Source organism: Lycium barbarum, chromosome 3 (assembly GCF_019175385.1).
Source record: "Lycium barbarum isolate Lr01 chromosome 3, ASM1917538v2, whole genome shotgun sequence".
NCBI lineage: Eukaryota > Viridiplantae > Streptophyta > Magnoliopsida > Solanales > Solanaceae > Lycium > Lycium barbarum.
Window position 1 is genome coordinate 53,383,814 of NC_083339.1, and position 9,399 is coordinate 53,393,212.

Genomic DNA, 9,399 nt, shown 5'->3' on the forward strand with positions numbered 1-9,399 from the left:
AGGGAAGTGTTAGGCACCCTAGTATTAACGATCCGTACTATACGATTGACCATCGAATTCCAATGTGTGAGTATTTGCATGAACTGTTTATTTAGTGTTATTTCCCGAAAAAAGATTTGTCATGTTACATATCATTTTGAAAATAGTTGAATATATTCCCTTTATATACAGGGTATTTAGGTTCGGATTTATGATATCCGGGTATAATTAATTCGTTTTATATATAAGGATAGTAGTTTTTCTTATAGGAAAAGATAGAAAGTTCATTTATTTATTGGATTTGGGTAACCAAATTTTGTCCATGCTTTACTCACACGCGGACCGGGTTAATCCGTCTAGTATGCTTTCAGAATATCCTTACCTGAATTTTTATAATTTAAGCGTAATTTTGTTTTGATTTTTTTTTTAAAAAAAAAACCTTTTGCATGTTTCGCGTGATTGGTTTTATAGAAAAAAAGATGGATTATATCCGTGGTCAAAGAATCTAATATATACTTATTTCAAAACATACTTGCATTCATATGTCTATTTTATAACTAAGTCCTAATTTTACTTTAAGGGATAAGATCTTCATTTCAAATAAAACCATTTTTAATCAAAAATACCTAGTTTGTTTATTGAAATTGTGGGCCTTAGCCTAGAAAGTATTAACTAGTTTTTATAAAGAAGGGCCTAGTGGGCCTTAAGACTAAAAATGACTTTCTTTAGGTTCTCTTTAAAATAACCAAACTATATGGATTGACCAGCCAAAACACTCCCTATTCCTAATTGTTTTGAACCATCGGCTTTGGCCAAGTTTATTTGACCACAGGTTTATAAAAATCAGGCGGGGTTTTGAGCCCAAAAGATAACCTCTCATTATTTTTTGCTTCAAAATACCGAGCCGAGTGGGTTCTAACCCAAAACAGTTCAATGAATATTTGTTTTCTTAAAAAAAGCCAAGTGGGCTACAGACGCAAAAATATCAAAGTTTTTTACCAAAACCCAGAACCAAAAGGTTATGCTTTCAAATTGTTTTTTAAAGTAAGGAAATTTGCCTAACCTATTTTTCCTCTAGATTTTCACACAAGTTATTTACCATTTTTCGCATGCTTGAAATCTTTCCAGCTTATTACTTATTCAAATTGTAGCGACTGCCTCCTATTTTTGGAATCTTTTCAAAATCAGTTCGCGTTCCCAAAGTTTTAAAAAAGATTCAGGTGCTAGAGTCAAACTAAACGGCATATGTACCGTTTTCCTAAGATGCCTAATTCATCACAAAGGGTTCCAATAAATTTGTGGGTTTACAAATAACAGACACAATGCAAGAAAAAACTAAATATAATAGAAATACAATGAAATTGAATGAAATGGGTGTACCAAACCCCAACCATTTTCACCCATGGCTGCGCCTTCATATCATTTTTACCCATGATTGGGCCTTCAATATACTAGCTTCCCTTTCTTTTTTTTTTTGACTCAAAGACGTTTAAAGGATATATTCCTTTTTGGGGAGCCTAACAAGGTGGCTGGACCTCGGCCCGAGTGGCCATGTAGTAAAGGGAGGAAAAACAAAGGACCCCAGTTACTTCATTTTTTTTTTCTGTCCCTATCACACATATATGCAAAATATACCACTGTTTTACGAATCCTACTCTATGTATGAATATACAACATATATACACAGTATATCATATTTACCCAAGAGACCATGTGAAACATATGTGTTCTATGCCCTAAAACTCAAACATCTCAAATTAGGTGGTGGGAGGTCAAGTCATCTGCTCCCCCCCCCCCCCCAACCCTTCCTTTAATCTTAATGACGTACAAGTTCCAAGAGGTTTCATGAACCTCCGGCATGGCTGGTCATCAGGGAAGGGTTCAAACTAGAACCCCCCCCCCCCCCCCCTTTACCTTACATGCTTCTCAAACCACAAACACACAGCTTTGCATGCATCCCCACATGGGCTAGCGTAAATAAGATATACCTAATAAATGTGTATGGAATAATTATCATCCTAAAAGAATAAATGAGACCAGTGAAGAGAAACAAAAACCGAGGCATGAGATAGAGGTAGTTTCTATGAGCACAACATAGCCTAAACTTAACTTCACCCAAACAAATCACAACAGGTCAATCAAATGTAGCTCCAAGCAACATGGGATCAAGCAGATGTAGCAAAGTATAAGAACACAAAGGGAAATCATCCTCTAAGTACAGTATTACCATAACAGATTCAACATATATAAGGTATATCTGTAGCTGTATAAACCTAACTCCCAAATGATTTTTTAATAGTTTATGGACATTTCAAGGGAACACTTGGTTATCCTCAAGACATTATATTCCAAATCTAAATGATTCTTCTTATGAAAGAAAAATGAGCAGGTAGGTGCACATTAAAGTCTTAACAGTTATGGCACAACCAAAACCAAGCAGGCACAGACCAGAGTCCTCTATTAGTATGTATTTTCTCACAGAATACAATTCAAGACAAATGCAACAATAGGGACCAAGTTAGGATTGTCTTGTAGAACCAACTGTCCCAGATCTTTTAAGCTACTTAGTTCTCATATAGGTTACATGAATCCTAAGTCTAATCAGTCACACCCTTTTAAATGGCTTAAGCAAGTAGGCAGGTTTCAGTCTCAAAATGCATAGGGATCTTATGTTTTTCATTTTAAATGTCCCAACCCTTCTCTTGATATTGTCTTATTGGCAGGGAAATTTAAGTTGACTTAACGGATGCACTTAGTCTTAGCTGTGATAGTATTCTTAACCTTCTCTTTAAAAGTTGACTAAGTGTCATAGATTTCAATCTTTATATGCACAGGAAGAAAACAACTTCATTTTAACATGTCTAGAATGAGACTAACTCTGTCTATTACTAGTCCTTTGTATCTAGGTCCACATGACTTGATTCAGAGAAGAAAAAAAAAGCATGGTTTAGTGTTCAAGGAATCATATAGAAAAAAGGGGCCAAATGTTACATCCCGTGTTTTCATGTGATGGAAAGCGTGCGAGTTAAATGAAATTAGTAATAGAAATGAGGTTATCCCCCAAGCTTATAGGTGGTTAGAGTAATGGTACAGATGTATTGTAAATATTATAAGTTAAACAAATCGAAGAAAATAACTTTCGTCAAGGTTCAACATTTATTTGAGTGAAACACGGTCCAAGCTGGACGAGGAAATTGAATCGTCCAACATGAGCAAATTTACCCGAGCCCAGCAAATTTTTGTCATATTCAAGTATGAACATGAAGAACTCATTAGATAAAACGATAAAGGCCCAAAATTATTTAGGGCCTAAAAGTTGGATGAAGGTGATTGGAGATAATATTTGGTGTTGCAAAAGAGGTTATGGACTAGTGCTATATCACATAAGCATGATACTGAGTATATGGCGTGTATTATAAGATGATTACTATTTATGTGAATTGAGATCATGAAATTAAATATGTGGATGATTGGTTAATATTGGGATAAAGTGGGAGAGTAAGAAATTAATTACGGTATTAATTCAATTACATGGATAAGTGGCATTTATGTAGGTCAACGTGGAAAACCGGGAAATAAGTTCATTTTGTGGAAATAAAGATATAAAATAATGACTTGATGGATAGGTGCTAGGTGGCAGCACGTTTTACACATGGCATAAAGGAAAAGAATAGATAAAGTGACAAGGCATGAGGTGGCGTCTTTTAGTGGGTACAAGAAAGGATGATCCCAAGTTTTTATTTATAAATCATCAATATGCTTGCTGCTACATTTATGTAAGAGCTGGATGTATATGCATGTGTCTATGACTCTTATTACATTAATGGAATATTTCACTTAAATTTTTTATAAGGAATAGAGGTAGAACCTCTTCCATGAGAATTATGAGAATGACGGCAACGTAATAGCTATATTGAGTAGTAATGTTAGCACTATTTCAAGGCAGGGGGAGATATGGGCAGCAACGTATGGAGGCAGATCCGCTTGCGCTGGAGCAAAACACGGAGTACGAAGTAGAAGTTATGTCCACGTCGGTTTCGTCCAGATGATGGAAAATTGGAGATTTCTTCAAAATGAATTAAAGTGGAAGGAGAGGATTTCTTGTCATATAAGGTAAGAATTATTCTCTACTAGATACATTCAAGTTCGTTGAGGTCATAGCTAAATTATGAGATGGGAACTACGAAATTAATTGCGGGAAATCGGATAAGTTATTGTAGTTGTTATCATGTGGGCTGTTTGGTGGTTGTTATAAATTATTTTGTGGGTTGGAATATCGTGGGATTGGTTGTAGTTTTAGTTGTTGTTATTTTTGTTGCCGTTATACTATGGATATACGAAAATAAAGAAGTGTATACAAGCATTGGTATACGAATGCATATTGGGCTGTTTTGGAAGTGATTTAAGAATAGATTTAATTCTTGTTTGATGTGAAATTGTTGGTATTTTGTTTGATGTTTGGCTAAATTGGAATCTCGAGGATTGTTAAGTTTTCAGGGGAAATGCTGCCCGAATTTTGTTAAGTAACCTGCTAGCTTAGGCTTTGGATTTTGAGCGCGCTATAGTTAATACGTGATATCAATAATGTTGTTGTAGATTGGGAAGCCCGAGATCTGATTTGTGGTTAGCTTGGAGCGAATAAGGTATGTAAAGTTATCCTTTCTTTCTTTTGGCATGATCTTTATGAAACAAACAGACGACGTGTATACGATTCCAAAGAAGTTCCTATTCTTAGAGCCACTAGGATGGCTAATGTTCTTGATTTCCAGAAGCTATTTCATTATGTCTTGATATGTGTATATGATTCAGAAAGTTCCATTTTGATATAATCCATAGTGACATTCGAAGGGTACTTGATATGATTATTGTCTTGATTATCAAATGATGGTTCATTTTGATTATTCTATTGAGTCTCAAATATGACTTAGTTTGCATATGGTTTCTCACTACTCTGCTCGTGCATGCCTCAATATGTCTTTCACCGAGTCCCGGGCCGGGTATGTTTTCGTGCACAGTTTCACTGTATTGTTCACCGAGTCCTTCACTAGAGGGCCGGGTACGGTATATATATATATATATGATGATATGATGATGTGATGATATGATGATATGATGATATGATGATGTGATTATGGCGCCAAGGATGACTTTATTCACCGAGTCCCATAATGGGCCGGGTATGATATATGATATTGATATGCATGATTTACATTTCATAAGGCAAATGTACTGGTATTTTGAATGTCATACTTGTCTCCTGTGACCTCTATTTCAGTTATGATCCTCTTTACTGTATCACATGCTTTATATACTCAGTACATATTCCGTACTGACTCCCTTTCTTCGGGGGGCTGCGTTTCATGCCCGCAGGTACAGATACTCGATTTGGTGATCCTCCAGCTTAGGATTTCTACTCAGCTGTCTTGGAAAGCTCCATTGTTCCGAAGCGTAGACCTTTGGTACAGATCTTTTGATATATGTATATATGTTTATCCAGGGGTACGACGGGGCCATGTCCCGTCATATTTCACTGCTGATACTCTTAGAGGTCTGTAGACATATGTGTGGGTTATGTATAAGTTTGTTCGGCTGTGTCTATATGATGTGCTATGGATATTGATATGTTGTGGCAGCCTTCTCGGCTTGCGTATGATATTGATATGTTGTGGCAGCCTTGTCGGCTTGCGTATGATATTAATATGTAGTGGCAGCCTTGTCGGCTTGCGTATCATATTATGTTTTGATCAGTTGTGACTCCTTAGGAGACAGGTTATCTGAGTATGTGTATATATGATGACATTATGAACCTCTGGAGTTCCTTTGCAAGTTTTCATATTGATTTTAGCTTCAGCCTGACTATGTCTAACAGGTACATATATGAGTGTCCAACTCGGGCACTAGTCATGGCCCCGGGGTGGGATCGTGACACCAAATATACCCCTCCCCATTAATCTACCTTGCTGCCCTGATTACAGTAGTACCATGTGTCACGACCCAGCCCTGTGGGCCGCGACTGGCACCCTACCTGGGTACCCAGACCCAATCGCATATTCATTTCCGAGTCTAAACTTATTTCAGAATTTTTTTTCAAAAGTTATATCAAACATAATTTATATCGAAAATCTGTCTTAAGCGGTCATATCAAATCAAACTCAAACAAAGCGGCGGAATAGACATCGCCGGTCAAAATACAAATATATACAAAAGGGCCATTTGGGGCCATCATATCAAACGGACCGCTTTAGGACCCGACAGCAAAATCAGACAACATACACATAGGACCCTCGCCCCACATATATGACTACAGGCCTCTACGAACTCAAAACAAAACATATGGCGAGACAGGGCCCCGCCGTACCCAAATAGTCCGATATACCAAATATATACAAAGCAAAAGAGTCTGTACCAAAAGTGGACTCCGGATCGGATAAGAGTACTCCGGAATAGCAAGAAGTGAAGCCTACTGCGGAGGATCACCGATGTCTGCACCTGCGGGCATAAAACGCAGCCCCCGAAGAAAGGGGGTCAGTACGAAATATGTACTGAGTATGTAAAGCACGGAGTACAAAATTATAGATCAAAACCGAAAGCAAATCAAATGTCAAAGTGGGGTACAAACTGGTATGTCAAAATCTGTATCGAAATAATATACATGTATTTTATGCAAACAAAATCATGCAAACGCTTAAGAACGTGGTCGCCACTCCGACGCTGGCGCCACACACAGCATAACACCAGAAGGTTTCAAATCTCCGTACATCCCCGAACATAATCATAATCATCGGTGAGCGTATCGCATCCCGAGCCATATCACAGCATAACTCCAAACGGAACTGGGCCCTATGGCGAAGCCTCGGGAACCGTAACACAGCATACGGCCGAATTATCATAAGGCGCACGAATCAAAACCGGCCCGGGAACCGGTGAACGAAGTCATAATAAGGCACGAGCGGAGTCGTGAGCAAACAAATGCAAATCGTCTTTCAAAATAGTGTTTCAAAACAAGGTAAACTCGTAAATCATATCATATTACAAAATAGTCGAATACTTAGTCGACATAAAATTTCATTTCGCAAAACGTTTCCAAAATGGTCCATATAATTCAAAACATAGGTTAGCGTATCGAATTGTCCAAACCTACCCCGTAGGAAGATGTCTCAAGGATCCGAAGTAATATTTACAACTTTATTATCAAAGATGGCCCGAAGGGCAAATCGGGCATTTTGGGGTAGCGGACCCACCTCGAGTCGAAGTGAGGTGGCGAGCATATTTTTACGAGCATTTATATGCCAAGGGTCATACATAATCATTTCTAGGTTACCCGACCACATTTCGATAGGTTTCGGACGAATAGTGGCATTCTAGCCAAAAGGGAGCCTTTAGGCTTCAATCGAATTGAATGAATAGTAACTTTTCTGTGGATCGGGTTTCGAGGAGCAGAAATGCTCCGGAAGGTCTCATATTCAACTAACACCCTAAGATATGCCAAATAAAGAATTGGGAAGCTTCACATACCTCACAGATGTCGTAAGCTCCTCCAAAAGTCCCGTCCCGTTTCGTCAAAAATCTGCAAATGGTCAAAGTTACCAAATGAGATCCTTAGGCTCAAAAATGCCTTTAACTCCATAATTGCCTACCGAAATTTCGGCAGCATTTCCCCTATAAATCTAACATCCCCGAGGCATAACTCGGCTCAAATTAACCAATCACAACAGCCCACACATCAACAACCAAACCAAACAACAATCAAACCATTCCAGCTTTAAAGTTCTACATGATTTCTAAAGTTGGCAACTTCCATTCAAACTTTCAAAATTCCAATTCTATATCTACAAAATTGTATGCATTCCCACATTCAAACTTATATAATCCCATTCTAATTACAAACCATGCCATACACGAAATTGCATAAAAATCCATTATTTTCCCAAATTCTTCAAAACATCTAAAATGCACTACGAACATTCTAACTCCCGTCGTTTCATTCCGAATTCATCAACATCGATATAGATTCATATCTAAAGTCTATAACACCCAAGATATACATTGATATACATAAAGATACCGAAGGTATTCACTTTCCGATAATATTCAAAATCATTTTTTCAACGCCAATCTCATTCACCAATTAATCGTTTACGATATAAGGGCCACAACAACACATTCTACCAACTTAAACAAGATCAATTCAAACCAATTTCCCTCTCTATGGCTCACGGCCATACACACTACACACACACACCCACACGATTCCATTTATGTCCAAATTACGGGATTCTCGTCTACTTCCAATCCTTAACACATTCATAGCAATTCTACAACATTAGAGGGGCAAGATTCTTACCTTTTACTAACTTTCCGACTTGTCGCAAACGGAATCCTTGTGCCAAACCAATTATACCACGTCGGAGAGCGTCTTGAGTACTTCTTAATTATGTGGAAGCCAAGATTTTTGGATCACATACAAGCTTGGAATCTTTTCTTTCTTTCCTCCTTTGCACTCGGCCGAAACCCCTTTTTGTGGTGAGTTCTTGATTTTTATTTTTTTTGATCTAGAATTTGTTAAGTCCTCCTAGTATATATCCACAATATTGATCATGTGCATAGCACATGATCATTAAACAAGGGGCTTGGGCCATGAATATGGCCGGCCACCCCAAGTCCTTTGGGCCTAACTTTGTGTCATTTTTTTTTTCCTTGGCCCAATTCCTAAAATGCCCCGTTTTGTAATTCCCGAAACTAATTTCCGAAGTTCCAAGTTTGTCCTCGGACTTCCCCGAGGTCTTAGCATTAAAGATTCCATAACCAACATAATCATATTCACAAAAATTAATTTATGTCCTTCTAACACCCGAGTCACCATTATTTCCCGATTTGCAATTATGCAAAAACGTGGGACATAACATTCTCCCCCCCTTAAGAACATTCGTCCCCGAATGTTAAACAAATCTTATGAAGGCTCACAAACATAACGGGAAAACCATTTTATATATAAATAGCACACATGGTACATCCGTTCATTGGTACAGCAAATACAAGAGTTTAGATTACAGGAGGCGTAGGAAATAAATGGGGAAATCTCTTCTTCATCTCGTCCTCCGCCTCCCAAGTCATCTCTTCCCGGTTGTTATTGCGCCATAGAACCTTGACCGAAGGCACCTCCTTAGTGCGCAATCTCCTCACCTGACGATCCAGAATAGATACCGGCTGCTCATCATAAGATAGCTGCTCTGTCACCTGAAGATCATCTACTGGGAATATCCTGGAAGGGTCACCAATACATTTCCGCAGCATAGATACATGAAACACCGGGTGCACGGACTCCAAATCGGATGGCAAGTCTAGCTCGTAGGCGACTGCGCCTATCCTCCGAACAATCTGGTATGGCCCGATGTACCGCGGGCTCAGCTTGCCCTTCCT

The 9,399-nt window shown here is 38.4% G+C and overlaps 1 long non-coding RNA gene across 1 annotated transcript; it reads left to right on the forward strand.

Moving 5' to 3' along the window:
- Positions 1–3,769: 3,769 nt before the first annotated feature.
- Positions 3,770–5,806, forward strand: LOC132633878 (uncharacterized). Its single transcript, XR_009579903.1, has 3 exons — positions 3,770–4,092; positions 4,576–4,622; positions 5,350–5,806. It is a non-coding gene; the product is annotated as an uncharacterized LOC132633878 (long non-coding RNA).
- Positions 5,807–9,399: the final 3,593 nt, after the last annotated feature.